General features: G+C 42.1%; 1 long non-coding RNA gene across 1 annotated transcript; it reads right to left on the bottom strand.

Moving 5' to 3' along the window:
• Positions 1-9,759: 9,759 nt before the first annotated feature.
• LOC127053823 (uncharacterized) lies at positions 9,760-13,382 on the bottom strand. Its single transcript, XR_007775129.1, has 2 exons — positions 13,267-13,382; positions 9,760-12,818 (listed from the first exon to the last, which is right to left on the bottom strand). It is a non-coding gene; the product is annotated as an uncharacterized LOC127053823 (long non-coding RNA).
• Positions 13,383-14,836: the final 1,454 nt, after the last annotated feature.

The raw sequence follows: 14,836 nt of genomic DNA, 5'->3' as shown, positions 1-14,836 counted from the left end.
TATGGATTACAACAGCCTAGACACTTCCAAAGATATCTTTCAGTTGTTTTAGATACCATTTAGTCACACAGCTTAATAGATGTACCCAGTAGGGTAATGCTGCATTAATAAATTGCATCAGACTAATAAGTGCCATATTTTTGTTGTTGATGTGTTCTCATTATTTACTAACAGCTAGTTGGGCTTGTCCTGTCTAATTTACAGTTATTTCTACACTTACCTTTCTCCCACAATTTGAGGTCTTGGCACAATGATTCATTCCTGCATGTGAGCGTGGGGGGGGGGGCCGAGGGGAACCCTGAATGATTTGTTTTCACAAAAAGTTTTGCAAAGAGGTGTCCTTTTACATCAGATAATCTGAAGTTTTCTACCAGCCCTACTCCCAATGCTCTTTACAAATACTCCTGTCAACAATCCCTTCCCTCTGTGTAGGAATTCATGTCCACGTGCACTGGAGTAACTGGTATAGCACCCAAACAGCAAAGCATGGAACCCCTCCTAAAAAAGGGCTTCATCATCTACGTTCTGCTTAGTGATCTTTTGCTTGCAGGACCCATTCTATCAGGACACGACTGCTGACCAGTACTCGTCCAGACAGCATGCGGTCATAGGCTTGTCAAAGTATCCTGGTCACACACAGATTGTCAGCTGGACTGACTGGTGAGGAAAGTTGTGATATTATTTCCTCAGGATTCTAAAAGGCGTTTTTTGAACACAGCGGGCTTGATTCTGCATGCACTTGCAGTGAAGCAGCTGCATTAAAGCTAGTGGTATATAGTGTGAAAGCAGAAACAAGATCCATACCTCACATGGAGCTCCTGCTCATGAAAATAAACCTGTGTTCCTCATGATGATGCTACTCTTTGCTTTCTTTGGCTACTCTTGTGCTGGCCTAATGCATTAATGAGCTCACTCACATCTGTTTCCTTAACTCCACCCCTGATCTCCCCATCTTTATATCTATAGTAGTCCTCCCAATTCAGGTTATCAGCACAGATTGTGAGATGTCTGGGTAAATCCATGATACAGAAAGCAGATGAGCTCCTCCTGCCCCTGAGAGCTAAACAGCATTTCAGCTGCATCCTTCTTGTACCTCTCATGATTATACCAGTGTGATGAGCACCATTTTGCCAACCCACCAGGGGTTTGGACTGGGAACCGCCAGAGCTGAAAACATGAGTTTGTACAGCTTGAACTAAAGAGTCAGGCTCTGTAGCTGGGGTTTTGTATCAGACCCAGATGATATGTAGACTGGGCACAGGGAGAAATACATCAGAGATTAACCAATGGACTACACCAAAAACCCAGTGTCTTTTGATTGAGCCATTACTTCCCATCCCCACCTGCTGCTGCTTGGTAAGTGTGTGATGCTGTCAGGGAGTTAAGAATTGGCTCTATCTGGGTACATTATTCTGCTTCATAATGGCCCTTCATGACGCTACCAGGCCAATAAATCTTTTATGTCCTATGTCAAAACTTCCAGGTATGCCCTGTGCCCCATTTCACAAGGGTCTGCTCCAGGGAATATCACATCTATCCTCAAACAATATTTACCTCCTGCTCTTGGCTTAACTTGTAAGATACGCTTTTCCACATAACATGCTTAAAATTGCATCTGGGAGAATGTTCTCCTGTTATTCACCCCTCAAGGAACCTGCCTATATCCAACCTCCTTATTGGAGTTTGGAAAAAAACAGCTGATCCACCAAACTAGATTTCTTCATAGTTACTGAAGATGATGCATGCATGATTTTTGGCAGTTTATTGAGCTGCTTTTTCTACAGATATTTCCATGCAACTGGTGCCTCCTATGACCCTGCCCACCTTTCTTTTTGTCATACTGCCTTTTCCAAACATATGTTGATTTTTGTAGCTGTTAGATTTCACTTTCTGCACATTGGGAAAATATGGTACAACAATGCTTACTTGGAGAGAGAGTTCTAAGCTGCTCTTTGGATCTTAGTCTAGCTGTAACCTGTTCTCCACGTGTTTAGCTTAGATAACCAGCACTTAGATACCCCTATAACAGGCACCTCAGAAAAATCTAAAGTAGGCATATAAAATAGGGAGATCTCTTTTTGCAATATGTTTACTCTGCATTTTTTCTTACACAGCAGTTCTTTAGATGTGGTTGCACAGGTATAAGTGAGAATAGAATTTGGTCCAATGAGTAGAATAGTATATTAATTTTTGTGATTAAATAAAAGATGCATAAACTGGGTTGTATTAAAATTCCTTTGAGGTGGATCGGTGTAAACTCACCTGTCAGTTAACAGGTTGGGCTTATGCTTACAGTTATAAGACAAAAAGTGTGTGTGAATTTGTCCAGGAGTTTTTGGCATGAGGTTTTTTTTTTGGGTGGGGGTAGGTGTATGGGCGTGAGAGACTTCCCAGATACTGGCAAGAACAGAGAAAAAGGCAGAGGAAAAGAGGCAAGAAAAGCCAAGCAAGAGCTTGTGAGATAGAGAGCGCCTGGTGTTTGCTAATGAGCCTAGAATGCTGCAAGCTAAGACACTGCTACTTTTGTTCTTGCTTCCTTCTGATTCAGAGACACAGGACTTTGTACATAAGCAAAATTGAATCGAAGACATACCTGACTACCAGCAATTTCTACTTCCCAGGGGAACATCTCCAGGGCCACAAACTTTGACTAGCTACTTGGGTCAAAGGTGTGGTGTTTAGATGTGCTTGTAATTATTAGAACTGGAAGCACTGGCTGTTGGGAGTCTGAAAGGACAGGAAACAGGAAGAGGGGGAGGAGTTGATGAGGCTGAGTGAGAGTTACAGAGAGTGCAGCAGCAGCTTGGTACAGAGGTTTCTACTGTAAAATAAAGTCCTGTTGAAGTTGTTAGTAACTTGCCTGGTTGATACAACAAAAGGGGGCAACAATACTCTCAGTCATCACTTTAACAAGGAGACTTAAGGTGCCTTTTTCATGCATGAGTTGCTTGCAGCAGCAGAACTGTATGACTTATGAGGAGAATCCTTTCAAGTTTTCTTTGCATTTTAAAGCTTTTTAAAAGTTGGTCAGAAAATATTGAAAAAGCCACTGAAGAACAGAAACAAAAATTGTTCCCCTCCTTCATTTTTCCAGCTATCTATAGTTATTTTCTGTCATTGCAAACATGCTATATTCCACTATCAAACCAAGGGGTTGGGTACATTTTAAAGTTATTCATTTAGATATTATGGTCATCTTCTCTCAAACACACCACAGAAATTTGACAAATAAATTTCATCTGCAATTAAAAAAAAATTGGTCTCTCTTGTCCTCTTAGCTGCAGAATCTTTCCAATATAGCCTATTATAAGGGATCACTCATAGAAGCAAAACAAAAATGGTTGCTTGAGGGAGTTGGTCTTCTAATTAGAATGGAGCTTATGACTTGTTGCAAACTGTTCACTATGACTAATCGTCCAAATATGTTTGACATTTGTTCTGAAAGAAGCATAAAATAACTTGAAAATGTCTATGGACAAGAGCATGTATACAGCTATGCTCATAACCACCATATTAAGTGCTTAGGCAGAAAGCTTAGAAATCTCAGCCCTGTAGCACTTGTATCACCCTTGCAAAGTTATGAAAATCTACCAGCCCATGAAACAAAAAATTCACTTGCATTTTTTTGTTCCTTGATAACAGAAAACCCAACTGATATTTACTTCCCTCTCAAAGTTATAAAGATTCATGGCTTCTTGTTTAGTAGTAGTGCATAGAAGATATGCCACACTATACAAATCCACTTTGCCAAATGTTGTTTGCTCATTCAGCACAGGCAGAGAATAGTTTCCAAACCTTAACTGGTGAAAATGCTCTTTTTACAGTCACGTACTATTCTATCTTTGACCTCATCACAAACTGTTCATCAGTTTGGGCTGGTCTATGCTTTCATGCTCCACTGTGCTGCTGATTTTAGAAGCTTTCACTTTGCCCTAGATAGTTTATCATACATTTTTAAACCATCATTTAACACACAGACTTTTGCAGTTGTTGGCCATTTTCAGCTCCTACTTGCCTCCTCTTTCCTGGTTATAATCTTGCTGGATTAATTCTTGCACACTGTATTTTCTTCAGTAAAAATGTGTATTTTGTAACAGACAGTGCAGTATTTGACATGACTTCTTGCATGAGCTATTTCACATGAAGCAAAGTGTTCATTTGAACTACTGTGTTCTCTTCATTGCTGAAACCATGTTCCCAAAACCTCCAAATCTTAGGTGTTAAAAATCTAGAAGTTCCACTTCTAGATTTTGTAAATGCCCCTCATCTTTATAATGGACTGAACCAAAATTCCCAGGATTTGAAATGCCCCAGTTGCTAAAGCCATCTGAAACAAATCCATATCTGCAGCAGTGTAGGGGCTAAACCTCTTGTGCTGAAAGTTCAGCTTGCCAACATGAAGGTAAACTCTGTTCAGAATTAATAAAATTAATTCCCTCTTTCTAATACAATTCAGTCAGCACAGTATCTTGAATCCATTAGAACAGTTTGATTTTTCAAATAGAGAAATGAGCAATATAAAATATTGAACCTACTGAAATGCTTCCTCTTTCAAATTTGTTCAATATTTGGATGAACTTTGTTATGACTTTTTAAATAGATGGGGAACAATGTATATGTGTAAACATCCTCTGAATTTCCAAAGACACACTGGTTGTGTGCAGAGGAATAAGACACATGAAATGCAGTGCCAATGACTCTATATTCTGTGAAATGAATTTACTTTACAGTTTAGAAAATGACTATAATCATCATCTTCCAAGACCTGAGCTATAGTACATTCTTCCGGCTGGAAGCCCGTCTAACATGGAGGCATATCTAGAGATGCCAGCTCCCTATCATTATTGACACTATGCTCTCCTGTTTTTGCATACAAAAGGGAGCCTGCACCCATAGAAAGGCAGAGTTCCACCTATGTGGCATGTTTTCAAGCCTCCCCCGATTAATGGAGATGGCTCTGTAGGAATACTTGGGGATTCCATTTCTGCAGAGCTGCAAGGGCATGAGGCAGGCTGGGCTTCACTGAATTCTTCTCTTCAAATCAGTGAGAAAGCAGTACCCGCTAATACTGACTGAGCCTACCAATCTCCACTACAATTCTTTCCGAGCACCTGTTCTGACCCAGATGATCATGGTGGACTGTTTTGGATTTATAATCTATTAAATGAAAGGACAGTCAGATCCTTCCAAAGCAAAGAAATCCAAACTGAAAAGGTTAAGAAATCTGAATTTAAGTAATGTCCTATTTGATTAAGGAGGAATTGACCTACATCTGGTCAATCAGTTAGTCAAGGTGTTGCTGGGCAGTAAAGGTGAAGGCAATGTTGTTCCATGACAATAGAGATATGCTGAAGTTGAAGAGGTTCCGTCTGATCTGAACCATTAACTTTGATGGCCTGATTCTCCATTGGCCTGCACCCTGTGTAATCATTTACATGAACACAAAAAGGCTGTAAAATAGTCATTCTGATCTGTCCCACACTTTGCACTGGTATACAAGACTATACAAGGTAAGGACAACTAAAAATAAAGCCCTGAATCTGCACATCTGGGCAGGGTATTTCACAGCACACATTTCCTCATTGGAGTTTGGTACTCCCTGCTTCTGGTTGGGTTGGAAAAGCCAGATTGGAAATGAAAATTTGCTTCTGAGAGACTCTTTCTGGCCATCACTTTTACCCCAATGCACGCATTTTGGAGTATCACAGAATGATGGCTTGGCCTTCTGTAGATGCCCTGTGTATGCTCTTTTCCTTTGAAGTTAATGCACTGGATCAGAGGTGGACAAACTACGGCCCACAGGCCACATCCAGCCTGTGGGACTGTCCTGCCTGACCCCTGAGCTCCTGACCGGGGAGGCTAGCCACTATCCCCTTTGCTGATGCCCCCCCACAGCCTCAGTGCGCCACGCCACCAGCATTCTGGCCTGCTGCTCCTCCTGGGCAGCGTGGCTGGCTCTGACATGGTAAGGGGGCAGGGAGTGGGGAGTCCTGGGGGGCAGTCAGGGGACAGGGAGCAGTTGGATGGGATGGAGGTTCTGAGGGGGGGCCCTCAGGGGATGAGGGTGGGGATTGGATAGGCATGGGAGTCCTAGGGGGCCTGTCCTGTGGCAGGGGTGTGGATAGGGGTCAGGGCAGTCAGGGAGCGGGGGGCTTGGATAGGGGTTGAGGTCCTGGGGGGGAAGTTAGGAGCAGGGGTCCCAGGAGGGGACAGTCAGGGGACAAAGAGCAGGAGGGGTTGGATTGGTCAGGAGTTCTGCCGGGGGCAGTCAAGGGGCGGGATGTGGGAGGGGCCAGAGGCCAGGCTGTTTGGAGAGGCACAGACTTCCCTACCTGGCCCTCCATACAGTTTTGCAACCCCGATGTGGCCATTGGGCCAAAAAGTTTGCCCACCCCTGCACTGGATAGTGGTTGATGCATCCGATAGTAATTGATGCATCAGCCAGGGTAGCACTGGATCTTTTTTTCACCAGCAGTAAAGTCAAGCCCCTGAACCATTCTGCTTCCACATCTGCTTCACAAAGACAGATGGCCCAGGGTACTCCCTTCAGTCACTACATCTGTCTCTGTTGCCTCTCTGACAACATAATCCATAATAGTATTTATCTCCCACTGATGTCATGGGAGGCATACGTGTTTAGTACAGGTCAGCATCCCAGGTAGATATCTAGACACAGGCTAGTCCAGCCTTTTCTGGGAAATAACTGAAAATATTATTTAAGTAGCAGCTGATGAACCAAAGAAAAATCTAGATAAACACTCTAAATAAAAAACTCTGCTCCCTACACCTTAGGTTTTGAGTAGTTTTCTTTCCGTGCTGTTTACAACACAGCCCATCTGTATATGCAGAATCCTTTCCTACTTGAAGAGATCCCTGACCCTTCCTCAGTATCTAATGCTGCAATCATTTCCATGGCAACTACTTTTGATGTCACAAATAGAAAGTTATACTAGTTCAAGCAGGGGGATCAGAGGCAGGCAGAGGGGAACATTTAAGTAATAATCATGTGTTCATGCACCTTCAGAAAGAGGGAAAATAAAAACCAATCTGTTTTGTCAGTTAAAATGTGCAATATTTTACATTTGACATTGAAGTTTGTCATGAATATTTGTCAATTAAAATTTGGTACTTTTAAAGTAAATTTAGTTCCAGTAACAGAGGCTAGATTGGCAGTGCTTAAGACTGAAGTACTCTGTGCCTAAATATGGGTGGTCAAAGTAGTCATGCCAGCTTTCATAAGTTATCCTAACTAGTGTGCCTAAATTTTCACCAGGTGACCATGAGGAAGGAGGGGGCAGCTGAGCCTCAGTGTCTGTTCAGATCGCCCAATGGAGTGGCAGTAAGTATCTATTGTGGGGCATTAGGAAAGTCTACTGCCCTGTGACTCAATGCACCCTGTACTCTCCCCCTTCACACACACAACTGTAATAATCTTTATTCAAAATATACCTTGTGAGGTATTGTCTGAAAATTAATAACTCATTGATCAATAATGTCAGTGAAAAGTGTGTAGCAACAAATTATGAATTTCACCTGTATGAAGTTAATTGTTCAGAACTAGACAGCCCTGTTAAACAGGCAAATGGTAAACCACCATCAAGACAGCAGGGGAGGAGATTGCAGAAAAATCCAACAATTTGCACTTTAGCAAATAGAAGTAGGAGGCAAAAAGAGCATGGAGCCTCCTTCATCACACTTCATGACGCCGTCCTTACTGCTTGAATAAACTTTACTTTGAGAAGTAACATTCAGAAGAATCCATTTCAAAGGTTCACTGAACTATAAAAGAGGGTCAGAAGACCCCTAGTTCTCTCCTTCACCCAAGACAAAGGAACCTGCACCTTTGGGTCTCTAGAAGAAATTCTGAGGAGTGTCAGCCATCATCTTGCTGGAAGCTCAGGTGAGAAAAGCCCTCTTGAGCAAATCCTTGAACCAACCCTTGTGAGATTAAGTTTTAGATGCATATTTTCACTTTTATTTGCTTATAACCATTTCAAACTCTTATACTTGAACTCACTCAGAATTCTATCTTTCTGTTAATTAATCTAAACCAACAGTGCTGTGTTTGTACTGAAATAAATGTCAGCCACAGTTAATGTAGCAAATTGGTGGGTTGTCCCCCCTTGAATGGGGGGAACAGATCTTATTCCTCTGAACGTTGCTGGAGAGGGTTGGACATATCAGAGCACATGTGTCTGGGCAAGTTCTGGACTGCAGATTTGTTGGGGTCACCTGCTAACATTAATCAATGTCTGGTACAGACAAAACAAGTGTCCCTGTGATAACTGCTGGCAGGCTGTTGGATTCAGAGTAGGTGAATCAGGATGTACTGCATACAGAACATGACGTGCATGTGGACTGTGTATGTCCCAGGCAGAAAGCCACAAGTAGCTGAAGTATTTTGGGGCACTCAAGGTTAAAATACAAGTGGTGACAACCTCTTACTGGTCTGAATTGCATGTTAAGCATCAGGGGGTAACAACTTTCAGTCAGTGAAGACATGAGCTGTATTCCCATCAGCATCCTAGCAGAAGATGAATCTATATCAAGATGTCAGGGACTCTACCCCAGACGGCAAAGTTCGTTGTCTGACCGCGAGAGAGACAGGCAACACCAGCAAGGTCCGATCAAAAGCTCTTTATTGACAAGTGCACGCATCAATAGAGAGCAGCTCGTCTCCCGAGAGAACCAGCCCCCTCTTTACATCTTAGTATAAGCCTATATAGACAGTTCCGTCGCGTCATAAATTATTCACTGGAGCAACCCACCCCCTTCTTCTAGCAACTAGAAACTAGACACCTTTAGTATACATGCATGCCTAAAGTTAGAAATGTAGGGGAGTTAAAACAAACAAAGAACAAAACCAGGGAGTGAAAACAAGGAGGCTGGGAAACTAGGGCTCTTATCAGTTCTTCGAAGAGCTGCCCGAACACAGCACATGTGGTACTATGCCAGGAATGCAGCTTCTCTTTTATCTTACTTTTTCCCAGCGCTTGTGAGACGTGCTGCTGCTTCTCAGTGTTTTCCACTCAGGGATTACCCACAAACCTCTGTTAGCCTGACTTTGGTCAGGTTGGCATACCTGGTTTTGTCTGCTATATCTTTATTCAGGCCTAACAATCCCCCCTTTGTCCCTCGAGGACCATAATGGGACTCTTGGGACACATATCCATTTAAGAATTGTACGGGGGAGGCTAGTAAACCATGACCCAAGGTCTGAGTGGAGGTCCTTAAAACTAAAAGTGTGATCAAGAGATATAGCATGGAAAACAACAGCAAGATTCTTAATAGCTTGTAAATCTTTGTCAATTAAGCCAGAGTGATTAACAGCAAAGCAACATTTTTCCCCGATGCGAGCACAAGCCCCTCCCTAATTTAGCATCCATGGCATTTAGCACACGTCTATTTTGCAAAGTTACTTCTGCTACTTCATCAGTCTTTCGCTGCAACTTTTGGAAAGCGTCTATTAATGCATTAGCTGTTTTTTTCAAGCTTTGCAGAAATATTTACAACTGCTCTCTTGAGCTTAGCCACCCACAATCCAGGAATGAGTGCACGGACAAAAAAGTGGAATCCTGTTTGTCTGACAACTAAGGGATTGGGGCACTGAGTATAAATCAGTTAGGTATACCAAGTGGTCTAATTTCCCAGATGTTTCGGTGAATAATCCAGTTTCATGTGCATCCTCCCCATGGACCCGTCAGGATTCGGTATGTGGAAGCCCACACCCCCCGGTCCAAATGCTTGGAAGGAGCACTGTAAATGTTTACACTTCCACCCAGAAAGTCTTTAGTATATCTCCATGACCACAGATCAGATGGTACTCCTGATGTGTCTGTAAGGGCAGTGGGCCAAGTCTGGTACTCAAGATCACTCCGAATGGCCATCAGCTGGTCATTCAGGAAATTCTGAATCTCCAAACATACTAGATCCCACTGCAATGCCTTCCCAGCCTCAGTGATATTTAATACCATCTTTCCTTGGTGTAGTACTATATTACATTTGTTATTTAACTATTTTTAGGTACTTTTAAAAGGCATTGACATTAATAGCATAGGAGGGGGTTACATTATTAGTCACTGGAATGGTTTCAGTACAGGTAAAATTTCCAGTGGCAGAACAAACTCTTCGGGTACTTGTTATTTAAAATCCAATACATGCTGAAGAATTTATCCAGAACACAGGGCACAGCCTGTAGAATATACCCCAAAATCCAATCAATACCACATTCCCAAGCATGGGTCCCACAAATTTTTTCTGCCAGTGTACAATTCTTTGTTTCTTCACCAGGGTCAGTTCTTAATGTCCTTTCTAGTCAGGAATTCCTGGACTTTAGCAATTTCAGTGGAGTGAGTGTTTCTTCTTCTTTCCCAAAACAGTCGTGGTGCAGCATCATATAGGGGAGAGGTTACTAGCACATCACCCTGTAATGGTTTTGCTTTTTTTAGAAAAATTCAAAGGCACAGTAGATCTGTCAGTGGATAAGGGAGAGGTTACTAGCACTTCACCTTGTACTTTTTTCCTACTGTCCAGAAGGCACAGTGGAGCTAGAAGGTGAAATAGGCTAATCATCAGTAGGAGAATTCTCCCAATGTGGAGGGGTCTTTTTGCACTGAGAATCTTGGGTCCAAGCAGTCAGTCTTTGGCACTTCACAGCGGTGTTGGTAGTCATCAGGACTTAAGAGCCTTTCCAGCATGGAGCCAAGGCAGTCTTTCGTTGGTGGACCTTTACATCAATCCTGTCTCCTGGTTGTAAGGAGTGGCAGGGCTGCTAGGGTCTTTGGGTAGCAATTCCTTACCTGTGAGAAAAGAAACTTAACACATTTCATTAGTGCCTGGCAGTGTTTTTCAGATCTCATAGCTGCATGGGCAAATTCAAGCTCTCCTTTTCCTGGTTGTTAACCAAGTCTTAACTGTGAGCAGTGTCCTTGAATGGAGTCAGTGTCTTATCTATAGCCTGAGCTTGCTATTTTATTTTATTTTATTTTTTTCAGTTAATTCATTCTGTTCTTTGTCCTTCTTTCCTTCTTGGCTTCTTTTAACCTGCAAAGGAAACTTTCACTTTTTACTTATACACCTTTTTCCCAACAATGAACACCTACACATTGTCATTATACAGTACATTAGTCTTATTATTCAATATATGCCACACATAACCTTTTACTAAAATAACCTTATTACAGAGCTTTCGAGCAACAAGCCAGGACAAGCACACCCACTTTGAGGAGTTCACTCAATACAACCTCTAGTCCAATAGCCTTCCACCATCCCCAGCCCTCTGGCTAGAAATCTGAGGTAGCCAGAAAGATCCCATGTACAATATGGGGAGTGGGTTAACTTTTCATGTCTTTGCTTTCAAAGACTGTTGGTATGCAAATTTTAGCAACAATTTTTGCAATTAACAATTTGACCAATAAAGTTTCTTTTCCTTACTTAAGGAAATGCATTAGACTTTAATATATCACATTTTCCTGATTTATCTAAACACTTTGTATTCCAAGTTGAACAAAACAAGTACGTGCATTTTAATTTAACCTTTATATTTGATTTTAAACTAGACTATTTTATAAAAATATTAAACACAAAAATTCCAGCCACAAGACAAACACCACAAGACAGAACATAGAACACAAAACATAATTTCTATTGTGCTAGTAAATGCATGGTACGTTGAATGCTGTTTAGCTGGCATCAGTTTTCTCTGATTATCTGAAAGACAAAAAAAACAGAGGTCTACCCCTTCTGGGCAGACAATCATTGCTTAAAATAGACAAATACCCTTGTTGATTTCAGGAAAAACAGAGGAATTATCCCATATTTTATGTGTTTCATAGGCAGCCCAGGTTTCAGTGGCTCCTACCTTATCAGTTAGATAATTTGCATTAATACAGATGCTTTCTGGCTTGCTTTTTACTTTTAACTGTTGCTTTCAAACACTGAAAGAAAACATCACTACTTATAGTGCCCTTACAGCCTAATAAAATTTCAATTACATAGCACTATATACATTCTTCAGCTAATTTAACTAAATTCTAAATGATTGCAATTAACAATTTCTTTGCCTCAGTTTATTTACGAACATTTCAAAGACACCAAGAACTTTCCTCTTTAGCATTTTTACAAAGTTCAACTGCTGTTTTCTTCAGCAACTACAGAGTTAACTTCTCACTTTCCCTTAAATCACTTGCTTGTCTCCCAACAGCCACTTTTATCAACTCAAATCACCATTCCAAGTAAGTCCTGGGTATTTGAAATCCCCATGCTTACACTTACTTACTCCTTCCTTCCACTACACCCTTAAAGTTTTCCAACCTGTTTTCCAATCTCTCTGTCTGTTGCCTGCCCACCTGGGCCCGATCCTGCTTTTCTCACTGAACCGTCCCTTCCATAGGCACCAACTTGTTCCACTACCAGTTTAGCTAGGAGGGTGGGCTTCTCAACTAGCCCCCACCCCTCCTGGTCTCTTGCCTTAGACATTCTTACTTACAAGACTACCCGAGTCCTCCTTCATGAGGCTTGCCACCTGGATGAAGACACATGGCCCATTGGGCAAAGGCTATTTACTTAACATATAATTTGAAGGACTATTCTTAGAGGGTTTACCCAGAGACTCATTCATCTGTTTGACACTTAAACAGAAAAGAGAATTACACAGAGCGCAGAGGGAATTACAATTTAAGCCAGACTTTCCTACTTCTATACACTGACCGCTACAGGAGACGGGACAGAAGGATCTTAATTCCACCTCAGAACTCTCTCGCACACATGGCTTCCACTCCGAGGAATTACGAACGAGAGGTTCAGTTCCGCCCACACTCCTAACACCCAAATGAACAGAGCCAAAAAAACAACAGTAACTGGTTAAATAGAACAGAACCAGAACCAGATAGTGTTTCTTTATCCTATTAGGACTCACTTTTACTCATGCAGTTCTCAGCATATAACACCAACAGTACCAAGCAAAGCAAACACAAAATAACAAGGGTAAAACAAATAGATGGTGTAAATTCTGCAGGGCTCCCCGCTTCTTAATTGCTCACCAAACTGTGACAAATTTCTGTTACCAATCTATCCCTCGTGTCAGGTGATCAGGCTGACACTACAGGATCGTTGGGGGAAGATAAAGAAAACACACCATATAACTGAATTTTAAAGCTTCATTAATAAAATAATAAAACAACAACGGAGAGTGTTGGGAATGCTCCCACATCACTCAGGAAAATATTAATGCCCCAAGCCCGAAGCTCCTTTCATACTCACACGTACGTTCAGACTGGCCACTTCTGTGTATAATGTTCAGAGGAGGGGGAGAGGTGGAAGGGAGATTATCCTGTATACAGCTTGTCCAGAATTTCCAACATGCTTCTGCTCTTGGGAGGGCTGTTCTGTTACACCCTGGAATCTCCTGCGGCGTCTCCTTCAGAGATTCCAGTCCAGGTCGGCTGCCTGTGGCTTCTTTGGTGTCACCAAGCCACACCGACTCCAGGGTCACAAAGGCACTCTCTTGGATCTTACTGGACAGTTAAGCTTTGCAAATGTAATTTCAGTTCTGTAACTTGTATTTCCTTTGCTTTGCTTCTGTCTATATTTTTTCCTTCACAGCCAGCTGGGGCCGAAAGCAGCCCCTCCCTGCACCAAGCACAGTCCGCGCCGATTCCTGACCCTGAACGCAGAGCAATCCCCTCCTTCCATCCCGGGGCCAAGATGATTTTTAAATTAACCCGTTCCTTATGTCTTTTTCTTTCTTTTTCTCTTTCCCATTAAACATTCTAGTAGCAATGCTAACTACTTTAGACAAACTTTTCCCTTGCGTACCATCTGGATGCTCTCTAAATCTCTTTGCAATATCCTTTGCACATTGTGACATGAAAACCATTTTAACCATCTCCTTTCCATGATCAGTTTCAGGATTTAAATTCCCATGCTTTTTAACTTCACAAATCAGTCGAGCACAAAAGTCAGAGAGGTGCTTATCTGGATGCTGAACACAAGCAGTCACCTTGCTCCAATTTGGAGTAGCCTCCCCTGCATCTCTAATACCATTCAAAACAGCTTTTAAAAATCCATCCAACTTTGTCTTTTGAGCTGGATTATTGGGATTCCAGTTAGGGTCAGTAATTAGCCAAGGTGCATTCAAATGAGCTGCAGATTTTTCTTTTACTTTTTGTCTTTCATCTTCTGTCATGAGAGTATCTAATAACTGATTTACATTTGCCCAGGTGGGCACATGAGTGAAAAAGATTTTGCAGAACATTCTTTCCACTGCCTCAGGATTGTCTCATAAGTGAGGCATAGTGCACTGCCAGTTAAACAAATTTGAAGTTGCAAACAGGGTATGGGTAAAACCATCTCATGTTCCCCAGCAACCAGTAGAACCAGATAAGTTCTCAATGAGGCTTGTAATATCAGAGGTGTCTCAAACATTCTCCCTCATGGAGTTAAGTAACCTAGTGGGGGTCCACAAGGGCAAGGACAAGGGCTGCTGTAATATTGGGGGTGTTTGAAAAGCAGTCCCTGACCAAGTTTGCAAAAGGCTGGCTGGAGGCTGCACAGAGGGGGTGAGGCTGCCTGATTCCTCTGAAGATGAGGGAACATCACTCTGAGCTCCCCCTTGATTCTCCTCTGTCCCTGAACTGTCCCTAACCTGCTTTTGAATCCTTGCACTCCATCAGACGGGGAAGAACAGGAACAAAATTGTCCTCCTCCCGGTGCGGCTCTGGTGCATATGGTGGGTGATTTTTTTACAAGAGCTCTCCATACAAACACACTTCAAAAGCTACCCATCCCTCCATGGGTTTATAATTATACCATACAAACAAGTAATCCATTTGTCTCG

Source organism: Gopherus flavomarginatus, chromosome 6, assembly GCF_025201925.1.
Source record: "Gopherus flavomarginatus isolate rGopFla2 chromosome 6, rGopFla2.mat.asm, whole genome shotgun sequence".
NCBI classification, from domain to species: Eukaryota; Metazoa; Chordata; order Testudines; family Testudinidae; genus Gopherus; species Gopherus flavomarginatus.
Note: the sequence above shows the minus strand (reverse complement) of the source record. Positions and strands in the feature narration are given on the sequence as shown.